The sequence below is a fragment of the Macaca nemestrina genome, chromosome 1 (genome assembly GCF_043159975.1).
Source record: "Macaca nemestrina isolate mMacNem1 chromosome 1, mMacNem.hap1, whole genome shotgun sequence".
NCBI classification, from domain to species: Eukaryota; Metazoa; Chordata; class Mammalia; order Primates; family Cercopithecidae; genus Macaca; species Macaca nemestrina.
Genome location: NC_092125.1, coordinates 153310453 through 153330831, shown reverse-complemented (window position 1 = coordinate 153330831; position 20379 = coordinate 153310453). Strand labels below are relative to the sequence as shown.

General features: G+C 34.9%; 1 long non-coding RNA gene across 1 annotated transcript in view; it reads left to right on the top strand.

The window, feature by feature from the left end:
* LOC105482708 (uncharacterized) overlaps positions 1-5414 on the top strand; it is a 210543-nt gene extending 205129 nt beyond the window's left edge. The window contains exon 4 of the long non-coding RNA XR_987794.2: positions 5360-5414. This is a non-coding gene — a long non-coding RNA (uncharacterized lncRNA). The remainder of the gene's footprint in view (positions 1-5359) is intronic.
* Positions 5415-20379: the final 14965 nt, after the last annotated feature.

Genomic DNA, 20379 nt, shown 5'->3' with positions numbered 1-20379 from the left:
ACCAATCTACAGTCATCCAAAGCATTCACTCTCCTGGATTAGAAGTTAGGCTGCCCCACGAAGAAAACATGCAGCCAAGCTGGCTCCCCAGCTCTATGTCTAGGCATATTTCTGGGTATTTCATGACCACAAACTGGATTTTCCCTTTGTGCTGGTACTTGTGCCTACCATTGGGGAATTTTAGGGCAGACTTGCCTGGTCTGGCTCTACCCATGGTTGCTCCCACCCCCTCCAGGGCTGAGCAGGAAGCTCAGACCACTGTGCATTTCATGAATCAGCCCATTGCCTGAGGCAACATAAAGCTTTTTCCAGTAAATAAGCATCAAGCCACGTCAAACACAGTCAGCTCAGCTCTATTTTATCATTTACTGTCTTGTAGGCTGAACTGCACAGCTCAATATAAAATCTGCCAAGAGAAGGGCAAAAAGAAGCAAAAAGATCCGAAGACCTTACCCAGCATTTTCTACAGTCACACCCTCTAGGCATAGGGAAAAGAGAAAGAAGAAAAAAAACAGGGAAAGAAAGAAAAAGAAAAACTTCTACCCACACACAAATAATAATAAAAAATAGGAGTACCAGCATCTACAGATAAGAAGAAATCAGTGCAAGAATATTGGAACCGTGAAAAATCTGAATGTAGCGACACCACCATAGGATTATACTAACTTTCCAGCAATGGTTCCAAACCAAAATAGAAGCTTAGAAATGACAGATAAAGAATTCAAATCATGGATTGCAAAGAAGCTCCAAGATCCAAGACAAGATTAAAATTTAACACAAAGAAACTTCTAAAGCAATCCAGGAAACGAAGGAAAATAAATATCTTACAAAGAAAGAATTAAGTAACCCACTTAAGGAATTTCAAAATACAATTAAAAGCTTTATCAATAGACTGGACCAATCAGAAAAAAGTTCAGAGTGTGAAAACCAGTCTTTTGAACAAACCCAGTCAGATGAAAATTTAAAAAAGATTTTAAAAAACAAATTCTTCAAGAAATATGGAATTATGTAAAGCAAACAAACATGAATTATTGGCATTCCTAAGAGAGAAGGAAAACAGTAAACAACCTGGAAAACATATTTGAGGGAAAATTCAAGAGAATATTTCTAATCTTGGTAGAGAAGTAGACATCCAGACACAATAAATCCAAAGAATACCTATGAGAAACTATACGAATTGAACATCAACATCACCAAGGTATATAGATATAAGACCATTCAAGGTCAGCGCTAAAGAGAAAAAAAATCTTAAAGGCAGCTAAAGGAAAAGGTCAGGACACATCAGGTTAACCATGGACTTCTCAGCAGAAACATTCGAAACCAGGAGAGACTGGAGGCCTATTTTCAACATTCTTAAAAAAAATAAATTCTTACCAAGAATTTCACTCCCACCAAGCTAAACTTCATAAGCAAAGGAGAAATAAAATATTTTCCAGCCAAGCAAAGCAGTAAGATAATCTGTTACCACTGCACCAGTCTTATAAGAGATCCTCAAGAGAGTTCTATACATAGAAACAGAATCACAATACCTGCTACCACAAAAAAAAAAAAAAAAAAAACTTAAGTACATAGCCCACAGACCTTAGAAAGCAATGACACAATAGAAACTACAAAGCAACCAGCTAACAATTTCATAAACTAAAAATCTCAAATTTCAATATTAACCTTGAATGTAATGGTCTAAATGCCTCACTTAAAGGGCACAGAGTGGCAAGTTGGATTAAAAGAACAATCTATCCATCTGCTTTAAGAGATCCTTGTCACATGTAATAACAAAGTAAAGTTGGGGAAAGATCTACTATGCAAATGGAAAACAAAGAAACACAAAGGCAGAGGTGGTTCTTAGATCAAACAGAACTTAAACCAACAAAAGTAACAAAGGACAAAGAAAAGTATGACTTAATGATACAAGATACAGCACAAGAAGATTTAACTATCCTGAATATATATGCACCATCATTGAAGCACCCAGATTCATAAAAAATTACACTTCTAGACCTATAAAAAGATGTAAACAACCACAAAATAATAGTGGGGTACTTCAACTCCCCAGTGACAACATTCAGGACAGATTATTGAGGTAGAAAACTAACAAAGAAATTCTGGGTGTAAACTTGACACTTGACCAATGGGATCTAACAGACATCCACAGAATACTTCACTCAAAAACCACAGAATATACATTCTTCTCATTTGCACATAGAATATATCCCAAGATTAACCACATGCTTGGCCATAGAGCAAATCTCAATAAATTTTAAAAAATCAAAATTATACCAACCATACTCTTAAACCACAGTGGAATAAAAATAGAAATAAACACCAAAAAGATCTCTCAAAACCTCACTATTACATGCAAATTAAACAACTTGTTCCAGAATGACTTTTAGGTAAACAATAAAATTAAATAAGAAATTAAAAAATTTTTTTTTGAAATAATGGAAACAGAAACACAACTTATCAAAATTCATGGGATGCAACAAAAGCTGTGTTAAGAGGAAAGTTTATAGTGCTAAACACATACTTCAAAAAATTAGAAAGTTCTCAAATTAATGATCTAACATCACAGCTAGAGTACTACAGAAACAAGAAAAAACTAATATCAAAGCTAGCAGAAGGAAAAAATAACTAAAATCAGAGCATAGCAGAATAAAACTGAGACACAAAAATTCATGCAATGAATCAGCAAAACCAAAACATGTTTCTCTGAAAAAATAAACAAGATTCATAGAACACTAGCTAGATTAAGGGAGAGAGAGAGAGAGAGAGAGAGAGAGAGAAGATCCAAGCAAGTAAAATCAGAAACAACAAAGTTGGCAATACATCCAATCCCACAGAAATAGAAAAGATCCTGAGAGACTATTATGAATACCTCTATGCCCACAAGCTAGAAAATCTACTAAAATAAATAAGTGGTTACACAAGTAAATAGAAAAATATTTTATGTTCATGGATAGAAAGAATCAATGTTGAAAAAAATGACCATACCACCCAAAATATTCCATAGATTCAATGCTATTTCCATCAAACTACCAATGTTATTTTTCACAATTAGAATAAAGCTATTTTAAAATTTATATGGAACCAAAAATGCCTGAAGAGCCATGGAAATGCTGAACAAAAAAGAACAAAGCCAGAGGTGTCACATTACCTGACTTCAAACTATACTATAAAGCTACAATAACCAAAATAGCATGGTACTGGTAAAAAATTAAAAAAATTAAAAACCAGACACATAGACCAATGGAAGAAAATGGAGAGCCTAGGAATAAAGCCACATACCTACAGCCATCTGACCTTCGACACAGTTGACAAAAATAAGCAATGGGAAAAGGACTCCCTGTTCAATAAATGGTGCTGGAATAGTTGGCTAGCCATATGTGGAAGAATGAAAATAGACCCCTACATGTCACCATATACAAAAATTAACTAAAGATAGATTAAAGATATAAATGTAAGACTTCTAACGGTAAAAACTTTAGAAGAATACCTAAGGAACACCATCCTGGACATCAGTCTTGGGAAAGAATTTATTACTAAGTTCTCAAAAGCAATTGCCACAGTAAAAAAACTGACAAATGGGACTTAATTAAACTAAAGAGTTTCTGCACAGCAAAATAACTATTAATACAATAAACAGCCTACAGAATAGGAGAAAATATTTGCAAACAACACATCGACAAAGGTCTCATATCCAGAATCTGTAAGGAACTTAACCCAACAAGCATTAAAAAAATGGGCAAAAGACATGAACATATGCTTCTCAAAGTAACACATACAAACAGCCAACAAATATATTTTAAAAAATGTTCCACATCACTAATTGTCAGAGAAATGCAAATCCAAACTTCAATGAGATACTATTTCATACCAGTCAGAATGGCTATTATTAAAAATCACAAAATAACAGATGCTGGCAAGGTTGCCAAGAAAAGGAAGCACTCATACACTGTTGGTGGGAATGCAAACTAGTTCAGCCACTGTGGAAAAGAGTTTGGAGATTTCTCAAAGAACTTAAGACAGAACTACTATTCAACCCAGCAGTCCCATTACTGGGTATATAACTGAAAGAAAATGAATTGTTCTAACAAAAACACATATACACTTTTCATGTTCATTGCAGCACTGTTCACAATAGTAAAGATATAGAGTCAACCTAGGTGCCCATCACTGGTGGACTGGATGAAGGAAATATGGTACATGTACACCATGGAATACTACAAAGGCGTAACAAAGAATAAAATCATGTTCTTTGCAGCAACATGGATGCAGCTGGAGGCCATTATCCTAAGTGAATTAACACAGGAACTGAAGACTAAATACTAAATATCATGTTATAACTTATAAGTGGGTACTAAACATTAGCTACTCATAAATATAAATATGGCAACAGTAACTGGGAACTACTAGAGTGGACTAGAGGGATGGAGGTGGGAAGGGCTGAAAAGCTATCTGTTGGGTACTACATTCAGTACCTGGTTGATGCGATCTCAATTTCAGCATAATGTAATATATCCAAGTAACAAACTGTACATGTGCCCTCTGAATCTAAAATGAAAATTGAGAAAAAAAACTAAAAATAAAAATAATAAATATGAAATAAACAGTAAAATCATTCTCAGTTTTGAATTTTCTCTCTAAAATTTAATAATGGTATCTTTCTAAAACATGAATGTTGTAAATACTTGGGACTGCTTATCATGTTTAACATCTGAAACACATGCTAGTAGATGAGCAGAATCTTAAAAGTAAATTAATTCATCAGTCATAATAGCAAAGGGCTTACTGTACCATTTCATAAACTCAAGTGGAGTATATTTTATTTTGATATTTAGTCAGCAGAGATGGGGATAAAATAACCCCAATGATTTATCTGTAAAGGGTTTCTAATTAAGTATGCTAACTTTATTAAATATTATAATAAAATACCATATCAACTTTTATATTGGAGAAAATATATGATACAAAATGTTTTTGAGATCTAGAATGAAAATATTATCATTCCTAGTTTTTTTGAGAGATACATGAAAAACCAATGTAATATTTGTCATTTTTTTTCCAAGATGTTAATCCTTCTAAAAAGCATGATAGTGTAGAAGTGTTAAGGAGTTTATATCTAGTTAGGAAGTGTAATTTACAAACATGGGTTTTATTAATGAAGAAATATAAATGAATATATTTCTTATATTCAATATAAATATAATGAAATATAGTTTAAAAATACAAATGCCATTTGAATGTATCTTTACTCCTATTATGCTGATTATAAAAACAGTAACCTTTTTATTTAAGCAGCTAAAGTTTGACTTTTATCACTTCCTTTTCTCTCTTTGCCTGCCAAATTTTCTGGGATTTAAAGAGATATACGACTTTGATGGATCAACATTCCTGTTTTAACCTAACTGTAAATACCAAAACGCTTCAGAATCAGTAATAGGTGAGTGACTACCATTATTTCCTATTAATGCATTTCCATGTTAACAAAACCATTTCAAAAATAGAGAAACTTCTTATGTTCTCTCATGTTACAGATTTTCTCAGATCCTTTAGTGCTTATGTCTTACAAATGTTAAGATATTGTAAAAGACTGGTCTCTGTACTATTCATTCAGAGAAACCAACAATGTTATTATAAAACAGCTGGTTAAACTACGGGAGAGAAGTAAAAATTGGCCTCAGGTATGAAACCACTGCGACAGGGAGCAGCAAAACAAGGCGAGATGCTGAGGAAAATCACTGTGGCAGCTGCACTGGTGGGAAGGTGCCTTAGGATATAATGATAGGAAATCTTTTTAAAATTTTTTTTTAAAGATCCTGGCAATAGAAAAACCAACTCAGCTTTTAGCGTTAAGGAGCTATCCTCAGAATGAGAACATAGTAGCCTAGTAATTCATTAGGTTATAAAACTTCTGTAACGTAGCTGGGAAACATAAGTAACTAATAGCAGTCCTATTTCACGTTTTTTTGTTTTGTTTTGTTTTGTTTTGTTTTGTTTGAAACGGAGTCGCCTCTATTGTCCAGGCTGGAGTGTAATGGCGCCATCTTGGCTCACGGCACTCTCCACCTCCCGGGTTCAAGCGATTCTCCTACCTCAGCCTTCCAAGTAGCAGCGATTACAGGTATGAGACACCACAACTGGCTAACTTTTTGTATTTTTAGTAGAGACGGGGTTTCACCATGTTGGCCAGGCTGTTCTCGAACTCTTGACCTCAAGTGACCTGCATGCCTTGGCCTCCCAAAGTGCTGGGATTACAGGCATGAGCCATCGTACCCAGCCTTATTTAACTTTTTAAATCAAGATTTTCTTAAACTCAAATTTAATCCACACATCTCTTCAGCATTAAGAATCGTCACATTGGGTAAGAGTAAGTTGTCTTGGTATATTGTTGGAAAGTATTAAATATCTTTATTATTTTTTTCATCCTCTAGATCATTATATGGGGAAGTTGGAGTGGGAAAAATAATATAAAGTAATGTAAATGTCATATGTAAATGCAAATATGTAAATACAGTAGTCCCTCATTATGTGTGAGAGACATGTTCCAGGACCCCAGTGGATGCCTGAAGGGGTGAATAGTACCAAACCCACTTGCTGTCTATTGAAACACATTTCTATACATGTCTTCTACCCACAGATTTAATGCATTTTCCAACCTAACTAAGCACTTTTCATGAAATTTGGCCACAACTTTTGCAGTATGAAGTGCAACAGCAAAAGTAGCACAAATTTATTTTACATTTTTCACAATTTCATAGATAGAAGATTGATTCTTACTGATTCTTACTAGAAATCTTAGCAAATTCAGTCTATGTTTTTGTTTTGTTTTGTTTTGTTTTTGTTTTTGTTTCTTTTTTTCTCTTGTTACGTCAAGAACGTTCACCTTTTCATTTAAAGGAAGTAAATTATGGCTTCTCTTTGGTGGCTCTCTATTCCCAGCATCATTACTCTTGCCCTTTGGGGTCCATTATTAAGTGAAGTAAGAGTGATGTAAACACAAGCACTGTGATACTGAAGCAATGGGATTGATAACCAAAAAGGCTATAGATTGATTAAAGAGAGGGAACATAGACAGTGTGGAGATGCTGGACAAAGGAATGATTCATGTCTAGCGACAGAGTGGGATAATGCGAGAGTTAAGAACACTATTCAGAATGGCCTCCAATTAAAAACTTAGAAATTGTTTATTTCTGGAACTGTCCATTTAATATTTTTGGAACATGGTTGAAAGCAACTGAAACTGTGAAAAGCAAGACCAAGGATCAGTGGGGACTGCTGTATGACGTTGATTTCTCCATATTAAAATTCTTTAGGTCCCTTTCTCTGAATCTAGAATGAAATGTATGATCTTGACATGGTTTCCATGACTTTCACACTGTGGATCGTGCATCACTCACTGCATTAGCGTCACTGCTTTTCTGAAGGTGATGGTGTGGTCCAGTCTTATAACACGTTTACAATTTCCAAAACTTACTGCTCTATCTCATGCCTGCCTTAACATTGTTGACTATATTTTCTTCTATTTATAAAGCCCATACTGCTTCTTAATTGCCTGTTGAACTTCTGCCCATGTTCAAAGCCCATTGCAAAAATGTTCTTACCTGTGAATGCTTTCTTGATCCACTCAAACATGACTGATCATTCTCTCCTGTGGAATCCCAAAAGTCAGTGATAAAGATCCTCTATTACAGCTGATGACAGGGTTATATGGTTACATTTTCATAGTTTCTACTAGATTTTAAGTCTAAATGCTAGTCTTAATTTCTCTTGCCCTTTCTTCTTACACATATCTTATTCTTTACCTCCTTGATTATTTTTCTCTTTTTTAAAAATTGTTATTTTTCTTACTGCATGTCCAAAGAATTAAAAGTGCATTTCCAGGCCAGGCACAGTGGCTTACACCTGTAACCTCAGCACTTTATGGGGCAGAGGTGGGAGGATTGGCCTTGGAGTTTGAGACCAGCCTGGCAACATAGTGAGAACCTCTCTCTACGAAAAAAATATTTAAAAAGTGCATGTCCAGATGTAAGTGACAACCTTAGAATTTGTTTCTGGGAGCCATTGTTTCCATTGTTTGTTTCCATTGATAGGTAATTACTGTATTAACTAATTATATTTTTCACTGGTAAATTTGGCACTAAATACATGCATATGTATGTTAGCATAGATTTTTCCATGAAATAGGTATATACTGTGCAGTGTTGACTTTTACACAGTCTTTTTCCTTCCAACCTCATAAAGAATAAAGAGAAAGTGCATTTGTTATGAATGGTACTTATTTTGGTAACCATAAATTGATATGTCATTGTTAGCCTTTTTATAGTAATATGACAAATAACATCACAGGGTGGCCTTAGGAAAAATTATTCTATAAAATTCCCAAGCAACTGAAATAAAAGAACTACCCCCAAAAAAGATAGATGTAAATTGATTTCAACCTCATTTATTTTATATCTAATGGCATATTATGTTTAATGAATAATAGCTTATAAGAAGGAAATATACCAAGAATGAAAATGAGATTAAAAAATCACACACATCAGAATCTTAGAATATCAAAGTATAATATATCTTAAGTTAAAAATATAATGTATCCAATGTTTTTCACTGGATATTATTAGAATTTCATATGTTAATAAGTGACATACTAAAGACAAGGTACAAACAACATAAATTTATTTTTTAAAACTGCTCATGAAATGATCCCATATAAACATTTTCTTCTGGGTTTCCGAACAGGTTTGTAGCTTTGACACCTGGATTTTACCTAGACAGTGACAACTTGTGTTACATGTTTAATTAATGAATTAATGAATGATATTCATGTGGGTCAGATGGAACAGTATGGAATAAACAATAATACAGTTGTGTGGATTTGTGACACAACTTTACATTCTGTCATTTGTTATTGATGGAGCACACACGAAGATCATGCCAGATAATAAAATGTATACCAATTGAAGTGAAGTTTTCTAGAGTCATACAACTGGGCTATATTCAATTAACACAATTAACATTTAGATGAAGACACACTATGCACTGACCACCAACTCGGTGCAAAGGCTAGAATAAATAACCGAATAAGCTGAATGACAGAGTCATAATTTTGAAAGATTTTGATACGCATGAAAATGTTGACAAATATAGCAACATTAAATTTGAAAAAAAGTAAATGTCAACTTCTGCATGTGTTCTGGATGAGAATATCATCATACGACCCTCTTTGTAAAAATGAGGTTTTGAATGAAAAGACTAAGAAGGGTCATTTCCAGTTCAGATTCCTCAACATCCCTAATCCCAAGTGCACCTTCTTTTTGTCCTCTTGCCTCCTTTCCCATTACCCTTATAGGCAGGGAGTGTAATGCTCCTCAGGCTCTCACTGGAATGAGATTGAATCTCCTTTCCCTGAATCCCCTGAAGGCAGATGCCATCCTTGAGAATTTACAAATAAACATACTTTAAGCAGAAAACATTAATGTGTTTATAAGGACACACAAAATTTGAATTTCGATCCCCACCATAGCCAACTTCACAGTGAAAGTGCTTTCTTCCTCACTCTTCTACACCCCATTTCTGACCAGGAGAAGGAGGCATTTTGCTTCTTGTCAAATGAGTAGGTGCATTCTGGAAATCCTTGATGCCTGCGCTACACCTCGAGTTGTCTCTGTGGGTTCTCTGAACTTTTTATTTTTCTGTGGTGCAACAAGTACCAGAGAAGAAAATCTCTGCCCAAATGACAGGATATATGTATGTAAGGAAGTGAGTTTTCATTAAGATCATTGATATGATTTTTGTCTTCTCCAGGTAGAGGAAAGGAAGATGAGTATTGAAGGCATGCAGTTTGGTGTAACTACCAGAGATGAGGCCAGACACCAGGTGTGGTAGGAAGCTATGAATTCTTAATAATGCTAATCTTCACTGATGTGGTGAGTTAACAAATATAAGTTTGTGAAATAACATACTTTGCAAACTTTCTCATGAAATCTGTTAGTAAGATTGCTTTGTGGTAATTTTGGTACTTCAGTAGTCTTGTCTGTTATATTATTTAACCTGGCTGTATTACTAAATTAATTTAAGGTATGGATCACTCAACAACCCATAAATTGTTGCTACGAAAATTGAATGAAAGCATTATTGAAACTTTTTACCAAGATGATCACTTGAAGAGAGTGTATCTAACTTCACCCAAAGGCATTAAACATAATGCATACTTTGCTTGACCTGAAAATCTGGGAATTAATATCTGTTGCTTTGAAAAATCAAACATTTCAATAAAACAAAATCCGTATGCTAAGAACTTGACAAGCTTAAGACAAAAGACTCTATGTTAAAAAACAATAAAAATCTTGTGGAGAAAAACATAAATTGATTTAATCATGAATGCAATTGAACTTTCTAGTGGATATATTTAGATTATTAGTTTGGAATTGATTTTCAGTTGGAAATCATCAGTAAAAGATTCTCTTTAAGGTTAAAAAGAAGGCATTTTAATCTACATTCAAAATTAACAAGTGAAATATATGCAGGGAAATATGGCACTGACTAAATTATTTAAAAAAAAAAACAATATGTATTTTTTTCACTGAAACTATCACTTCTGTCATATAAGGAAATGAAACTCAATTTGTGTTCTGTGAAGAAATCAGCCATTTGAAAAAGTGTGTGCTTAGCCTCAGTCATTAGAACAGAACTTCTTATGTGATAAGCAGAGAAATCATTTTCTTTTTAGATTGAGAGGTTTTTTGACTATTCATGGCTGTCCTTTGTCATCTGGCCTGGGCCAGAAGAAGATGAAGTCACAGTGACTATTATTATTTTGGAATAAAGGCTGAGGAAGAATTTCCTAATTCTTTACATTTTGCTCATGCATTTGACTGCTTCCTTCCAGCTAGAATGCAAAAGTTTGGAGGCTATATATTTAAATTTTATATATCCAGACCCAAGAAAAGCATCTGCATAGATATTCATTAGATATTTACTGAGTAAATAAAAGAAGGAGCATAGGAAAAATAGATTGCAAAAATTTAAGGACAAAATAAAAAAATATGCACAAAATTTTGGAAGATTTTCTCAAAAGTAAAGGTTGCTAGAACAACAACCTTTCTAACAAGGATTTTGAAAGTCATGATTGTTGGAGTTCTGGAAGATAATGCCTTTATTTAGCTTTAAAGATAGCAGGCTAAGTACTAGAAAGTATACAGCATTAACAATTTCGTTTTTTCTCAGAGCTCAGAATTCTTCATTCTCTCACACACTATATACCTTTATCCAATCCACAGTTTTCTAAGCTCAGTCCTACAATAATCTTTTCCCATGGATATTAATATTGTTGGCTTAATTAACTTATGGTTAAAAACATAGCACTTAAACTATGACTTACACTTAAAGACTCCCGTTTCTAAATCTCCAGCTTCAACTTCTCAAGCACTACAGACCAGCATCACCAACTCTTTAGTAAAATTAATTACTTTGATGACTCCCCCCAACAATGAAATATATCAAACTCTTCTTTTTTTCTTTCTCACACATGCCTGTGGTTCCTTTTCTTTCTCATAAAAAGATGACATCACCAGTAGGTCATTTGCCCAATCTAGGATCTAGTAGCCAGTTAGTAACTGTGCCAAATCTATTATTAGATACAGGTACCAAAGCTAGCACCTTCTCTCCCTGATTACTGCCGTGACCTTCATTTAAGATCTCTTAGTTTCCTAACCAAAGGATTACAATAAATTGCTAATGGAGCTCCCATTCTCCAGTTCTTTCTGACCAGGTTATTGTCCCCATTGATTCTTTAGCGATCTGTCTAAAATACAAATGTGACTAGTTGTATTGAAGAAAAGAAACTTTTAGTGATTATTTTTATGCCTATGTGGAAATGTCTAATATTTCAACAAGCCATACACTGCACTTCATAATATTAGGCATCACAAATCCTTTTTGCTTCTGTCATGCTACTCTCCATTGTGAACAGTGTTTTGCTCTCAACATAATAAACTACACAGGAATCTCTAAATATGTCAATTGTTTTACTACACTAAGCCAATCTATGTTTTTCTTCTTTCCCATGACCATTTTCCCAATATTCATCTCTTATTCTATTATCTGTCCTCAAATTCTACATGAAATATCACTTTTCAGTTAAAAAAAAATTACTTGTTGCCTTTCAAAGCACATTGTGTGTAATTCTGTTATAGCCTTTATTATGCTCTATCAATTATTGGTTGATAGACTTTTCTGTCATTTAAAAGGGTATATTCCTTTGAGGGTGGAAGCTTTTCTGATTCCAATTTTGATCTGCTTCTGGTGTCCTCTGATTCTATGTACTCAATTAATTTTTATAAATGCATGAATAAATGATGATGAGTGTTTCAAACTAAAATGCATGACCCTAACATTCATATGTTGAAGTCTTAACCAAACCCCATGTGACTGTATTTGGAAACAGGACCTTTAGAAAATAATTAAGCAATTAATAAGACCATAAGAGTGAGACATTCATCTGGTAAGGCTGGTGCTTTTATAAGAAAAGAAAAAAAAAAAAAGAAAACAAAACAAAACACCAGAGTTCTCTTAGCCATGTGAGGACACAGTGAAAGAGAGTTGTCTTACCAGGAATCATGGAAGATGTACCCTTGATCTTGGACTTCCCCACCTCTAGAACTGTGAGAAATGCATTTCTGTTGTTTAAGCCACCTAGTCTGTGGTATTTTATTATGGCAGACAGAGCAAAATAAGACAATAAATTTGGAAAAGAAAAATAGCTGCAAGTACAGCACAACAATATTAGAATTCATGCTATTTTAGGCAACCTGGTCATAGGTATATGTGTGCCCTAGAAAAATGGAGCTGTGTATGAATTGAAACAGCTATATGTGTAAACACTTTTTGGGGGCTTAAATAATCAGGCTCAATGCAGCTATAATGTGACTGACTCTTTGACTAACACTGGAACATCAGATATTTGAGTACACTAGTGATGTAAGTGGTCATACTGAGGAAGACATTGTTTGAAACTTGAATAAAGTGTCAAAGATCAGGGACTCTTTCTCTTTCTTTCTTTCTTTCTTTCTTTCTTTCTTTCTTTCTTTCTTTCTTTCTTTCTTTCTTTCTTTCTTTCTTTCTGTCTCCCTCTCTCTCTTTCTCTCTCTCTCTCTCTCTTTCTTTCTTTCCTTCCTTCTTTTTTGACAGAGTCTCGCTCTGTTGCCCAGGTTGGAGTGCAGTGGCGTGATCTCAGCTCACTGCAATCTTGGCCCCCCAGCTTCAAGTGATTCTCCTGCCACAGCCTCCCGAGTAGCTGGAATTATAGGTGTCCACCACCATGCCAGGCTAATGTTTGTATTTTTAGTAGAGACGGGGTTTCAACATGTTGGCCAGACTGCTCTCGAACTCCTGACTTTAGGTCATCCGCCCACATCAGCCTCCCAAAGTGCAGGGATTACAGGCGTGAGCCACTGTGCCAGCCTGGGTTTTTCTATAGAAAGTCTGGGGCCAATAATTGGACACATAATTGCTCTTCATAATTTTCTGAATTATTTTGTGGAAAAGAATCTAATAACTCAAGATTCCTGAAATCCAACATTTGGAAATATTAATATGAACAAAGTTAAATGTGTATCCAGATGTTAATGAAGTAAGCCTTCATATATGCATTGATAAAATTGACGTGGTACCTCAAATAGAGTCTTGTTTTAAGTAACCATCATTATCTAACAAGTATTTGCAATGTCTTTGTGTCAAAACTCATAGAAGTGATTTTAGTGACACATAATAGCATATAATATGTTTTTTTAATTTTTAATAATTTTCTTAGCCTATGACTATTAAAGTGTTCTCAATTTTACTTGTACAAGAAATTGCAGAATAAAAATATTCATTCTTACTATTTTAGTAGAACAAATTTCTGGGAATGCAAATACCAGATTTCAGGATCTGAACGCATTTTAATATTTTGTTACATACTGCCACACCTCCTTTGGTAATGATGTACAAATCTACCTATGAAAAAACAGCATGTAAGTGTACCCCTGTTCCCAATATTTATTTATAAAACCTTTTTAGATGAACATTTTAATTGGCTAAAAAGTCATATTTGGATATTTCAACATGCAGTATTTTATATTATTAATATGCTTACATGTTTTCTTATATGCATGGCTGTTTATATTTCTTGTTTTATAACCTGTCTTCTCATTTTTTAGTCCACTTTTTAAATTGATCTTTATATATCAAGGTTATTACTGGGTGTCGTTTATGCTGCAATTATTTTTTCCCCAGTTTGTAGTCTGGTTTTTACGTTTTGTTACAGTGTTTTCTGTCCTTACTTTTTGAAGTTTTTCTTGTTAATTATTTTGGAACACGTAAAGCACAGAAAGGAAAATCTTTAGTTCTGCCTCAAAGGACAAGGAAAGATAGAAAAGTTAAATAAAGACCTCTTTCTGGAGATGGTAGGTGAGCAAATTATTGAAATACAAATATAATAATATGCACGGTGTAGACAAGGGTAGTTAGTCCAGAAAAAAGACCTACATCATATTATGTTTTGAAAGGGCAGCAATTAATAGAAATTGAATTGGAAGACTAGTCACAGGGTATGGCATAAAGAGTCTTATACTAAACGATTGAAGTTTATGCTAAAACATTAGAAACCATTAGACAGTATTGAAATAATCCAATTTATATTTTAGAAAGATTACTGACAGAAATGTGGATGGATGAAGTGGAAGTGGATAACCTCAAAGTCCAGAAACTCAAGCTGTTGTAAAAATCCAGGGTAGTAGTGTTGAGTCTCTGAGCCACTACAGTAGTAGAGGGAATTAGAGTAAGAGTAGATCCACAGATATATTAGAAGTAAGATAAATAGGTGTTGGTAATGAAAAGAACATGGAGAAAGAGAGTTTAAAAGGAACCTAGGATGATTTCAGTTTTTCTCACCTGAATAGGTACATAGCATTGCCACTCTCTAATAGTCTTCAGAAAAACTACGGAGGTGGTATAAGTAATTTATAAAAACAAGCTATTTTGACTTAGGTCTTCAACAGTATACTTTGGGTTGCCATAGTTCTTTACTTTCCCCAATCTGTTCTGGTTTCAACATAATAGTGAAGTTTTCAGTGTGAGATAAGTGTGTATTTTTGATATCACTGTTAGTGCTGAACTTAAGAAATTCTTTGCCATGTATCGAAAGCATTTGGATACAGACAGGAGGCAAGGATATACTGGGGTAAAAAGGGGCAGTTCCCCAGCAAAGGCCCCACCCTCAAGCCTGGAAACCCGCAGCCATAAATGGGAACAGGAATACCCGTTTCTGCACCCAAATGTTGGCTTTTGGCCTGTCACACCCTCTTATCCTTTATCAATATAGACCCCAAACTCCAGGCACCACAAGCAGGTGAGCAGATGAAACCAAAGAAAGAGCAGCAGAGTGGCAGAGCAGCAGAGAAAGAGAGAAAAGAAGGAGCATCTGAACTTCAAGAGGAGTTTGGCTGGGGACAGTCGGGGAGGAGATTGGCTGCAGGAGTGTCAAACTCCAGGGGAACATCATCTTCCCACTCCATCTCCTTTCCACCTCCACATCCATCTCACTGACAGCCACCTCCAACACTCAATAAAACCCCCACATTCACCATCCTTCAGGTCTATATGTGACCTGATTCTACCTGGACACCAGACAAGAACCTGGGTACCAAGAGGGCACTAAGCTGTCCAACACTTAAGCCGTCTATGGAAGGTAGAGTTAAAAGAGCACTGTAAGATGCCCAATGAGGCTTCGGAAGAAACAGGTACCCACCCCTAAGAACTACCATGGTACCTGAGCCCAAAAGCACTCTCCCCAGCTCCTGCACCTGCCCATCTGTGGGCTCCCCCTACCTAGCAGATGAGCCACACACCTGTTGCATATCCTGTGAGGGGGATCAGGGAACTCTTCTGTTTCAATTCTACCTATTGGTTTCTGTTGCCTCACTTGCTGCTACCAACCTAAGGGTATTTCTTTTTCTCAGCTTCTACCAATGTAGCCTTATGGTAGCACAAAGAAAAATAAAATGGGAAAATTTTCCAAGGCCTTAAAATGGGCATTTGTAATCTACATGATGCTTTACTATCCCGTGTTTTGGGCATTGTTTATTTGTTTCTGCCAGTCCAACAAGGGAATGCCAAGCCCAGTGAATTAGCTTTACCTAGGATTGTTTTGGGAAAATTCTTGCAGGAACCAGGTAAGCTTCACTACTTTGCCTGGAACACATCTAGACACTCTTCTTGCTGAATGTGTCGTTGCTTCTCATATCCCCAAAATTCTTTGCATCTTTTTTCTTCTTCCACCTCTCTTTGCATCTAGCTGAAGAACTATAGGGCTACAATTGATGATTTAGCCTTTTCTCCTCTTAAAGAGATATTGTTTAAGGAAACAGCAAAAGATCAGAACGGATTTTCAGATTATTTTGGCAAGTCAAAACAGAAATTTTTAGAAGCACTGTGTATCATTAGTCTGGATTTTGAAACAAATGTTGTCTGGAATTATAGACTTCAGATTCACCTGCCAAGAGTTGATAGTTGAAACCATGCAAATGGATAAAATCCCCCAAGGTAAGTATGCAAAAGTAGAAGAGTGAAAAGACAATCGAACAAGGAACACTATAAAGAATGAGTGGATCAAGAGGTTTTTGTGAGAAATGAAAATAAGGAGTGGTTTGTGGTTTAAAACTTGACAGAAGAACTAGGAAAGGATAATGTGGCAGAAACCAATGAAAGAAACAAACACACACAAAAACAAAATACAAAATTGTAAGAAGGAACATAGTCAACAGTGTCCAAAAAAATTAAAAATGTCACCTTAATATTAAACTGCTTATCTATGCAAATATTCTGGGCTAATTTATCAATCATTCATTTCAAACAATTCTTTTCAATTCATTTGGAGCTTTTAGTCCAGTTTAATTCAATAAAGCACAAAAGACAAAATGGAAAATGATTACAAAGAAAGAGCATCGCAGTTTATTGTTTCCATACTTAATATTGATCTATGGTGTGCCAATGACAAACTTCTCTGGTCTACAGAGCTCACTATTTGTTTAGAGTTAGTATTGATGCAACACACCTTCTCTATTATTATAATAATTTATTTTATGTATCATAAGAAACACAGAACGTTAATACTTATATATGAATAGAGTAGATTAATGACATCCCCATTTCTTCAGGATGTTATATGTTTATAAATATAGAGCCTTCAGATGTTAGTCAATCATTTATCTTTATTTTCTGTATTCTCCCCACAGTTAAATACAAAAAAATTTAATACAATTTTAATGCTGCAAAACCTCTGTAAACATTTTCCTGCTGCAATCAAGGTAGATATTCCAGTAAATCAAATATCTCTGCATTAGGTAAGAGTTTAAATGCTGATTTTATAAAGGGCCATTATGAATACATATCAGATATGCGTGATTGTTGTGTAAAATTGATGCATTAAAAAGAACCTCTGCATTTTAAACAAAAAGAGAGATATATCTTCATAAAAATTCTTGTGAAACAAGTCTATTGTATTACAGAATTACAAATAACAGACTTTATGACTTGCCATAAAATATTTATTGTACACATTTCTTCTACATCATAATAAAATGTTTGTTCCAAATTCAATATGTAAAATTCATACAAGTATGATTTAGGCTACTTACGTAATTCCTAAATTTAACCTTTAAACATTTCATGGAAATCTTGTAAGTATCTGTATAAACTCTCACACTTTGAGGTACCTAAAAAGTGAGGGCATTAACAATGTTGTGTGATAATACGAATATGCTGGATTAGTTTAATGAAGGCAGTTGATATGATTGTGTGCAAGAAAAATAAAGAAAAATTCTGTAGGTTCAAAATGTCATTGGAGAGTTGATCACACAAACAATATTATTTTTTAAATCTTTGATGAAATAAATGCTGTGTTCATCGAAGTGGGTAAATTTTTATCAACTATAGTGAGACTCTAGTATAAAATCTCAGTATAAATAGATGTGAACTGAAAACAAATCATTAAAAGTCATTCATGCTGCTCTTTGTCCCTCCCTGTTCATTTAAGAACAGCTGCAAGGAGCAGACCTATAGCTATGCTAAGGAGTTTTGTTGTCTCTATAACTGTATGTAATTGTTATGTCAACTTATGCCATGCAATCATAATAATAAAATAAATTTCATAGCAACTTCATTTTGGAATTAATTGTAATATAGTAACTATTTTGATTTGTGTTCACCAGAGAGTAAATTTACCAAATTGTTTTCAGTATGGTGGAATTAATAGCCATGTCTAAAATCATCATATCAATTTTTAGTTGAAATCAATTAAATGCCAGGTAAAGAAAGAGTTTGTGCAAACATAGTTCAAATTTTGCGTGAGAATAATAAAGTAGAATTGATTCAAACTACCATTTCTGTTGGAAATGACAACATCACTAGGTGATAGGAATTTTTCAGCTCCATCGTAATCTTACGGGAACACTTCATATATATGGTGTGTGGTTGACCAACATGTCACTATGTAGCAAATTACTGTATTTTTATTGAGGACTTATAGTGTGCTAGGCAGTATCTATGTGCTTTTGTACATTATTTTTCTCCATATAATACACAGAGGAAGATAATGGAGGTAGATGTTCATATCTCTACTTCACAGCTGAAAGTTTCAGATTCAATGAAGTTATGTAACCTATTCAAAACCATGCAGCTAGTATGGTAGGATCTGAGTTCAAACAAGATCCATCTGATTGTAGACCCAAACCAATGCTTTCTGACTCCAAATCAGAACTTTTTCAAGAATACTACTCTAGACAAAGTATTAAAAGGTGAAACATGCAAGAGCTAATTTGGTTCCTTTTAAACCCTAGTTTCTAGCACTGATAAGCAAAGAAAGATTTAAGATGGAGTTCAAGCTTCAGGGCTTCTTCCCTGCAGGGACATTTTCTTAAGGAACTCCTGACTCTCGTCTCAATTGTACAAGATTTAGGCATTTTAAGTCTTAATTTTAAGACTGAATCCTTCATAAGTTTAAAAAAAAAAAAAATCAACCCAAGGAAGAAGGTCACTGACAGAAAAAAAATCCAGAGGAAAATTACCATATTGCCATGAATGGTTAAGGATCAGTTTCTAACAAGTGGCAAGGATAACAGAGTTTGGAGGGGAGTCCAGCCTAGACCCTTGAAAATAAGTGACTTTGAGGATCAGCCTCTGTGATGCAGGTTGTGTCTTATAGGAAGCAGACTAAGGGAGTGTGCTTTGAATCAAAGCCTATGGACCAGAGAGAAAGAATCAAGATTGGGCAGAGGGAGAAGTTGGGCTGCAATGATGGCAAGACAGCCTCAATATTCACAGTCCTGGAAATTAGGGCAGGAAATCATGGGAGACCGTTTTCAGACTCTGCCTCCCTCACAAGCCATATGGTTTCTGTCACAACTACTCAACTTTGCAAGCTGTGGTGCAAAAGCAGCCAGAGAAAACATATAAATGAATGAGAATGGCTGTTTTCCAATAAAACTTTATTTATAAAACCAGGAGGTGAGCTGGATATTACCCATGGGCCATAGTGCCAACCCCTGGTCTAGTTAAACAGTAAAAGCAGAATCGTTAGAAATAGATTCACATTAAATGCATATTGAATGAGAGCCAGCTGAACAAACCCCAGTCAAGAGAATTCTGGGCATAAGAACCATTATGTCAAGTATCTGCAATATCACAAATTATTCACTTGAGAGAAAATGCTAGAAAATGAGACTTCTGAATCCAGCAAAATGCCTTCAAAGGTGAAATTCTGAGTTCCATAATAAGTGCCTACTCTTACTAGAGAGCTTCTATAAAAGGTGACAACCAGAGGACATTTATAAGTGCGATCCTCAAGTTTTAGGCAACTATGGGTCAGGAGTCTTTGAAACTAGCGATTCCATAAAGTAATGTGAGAAGCTACAATTTAGTTAAGCAATTATAAAATGAAAAAATAAAGTACAAATAATAAATTAAGTTTCCTGATAGATCAAGAATTACATTTCTAGGCTGGGCATTGTAGCTTATACCTGTAATCTCAGCATTTTGGGACGCTGAGGCAGCAGGATCCCTTGAGGCCAGGACCAATGTAGGCAACATAGTCAGACCTTGTCTCTGCAAAAAATAAAAATAAAAAATAAAATTAACCAACCATACTACTTGGGAGGCTGTGGCAGGAAGATTGCCTGGTCCCAGGAGCTCAAGGCTGCAGTGAACTATGATGGTACCACTACACTTCAGCCTAAGTGACAGAGTTTCTACAAAAAAAAAAAAAAAAAAAATTACATCTCTATAGCCAAGTGTTAACTAACATGAGGACACTAGCAAACACTAGAGACATTGCTATTATCTTATGCC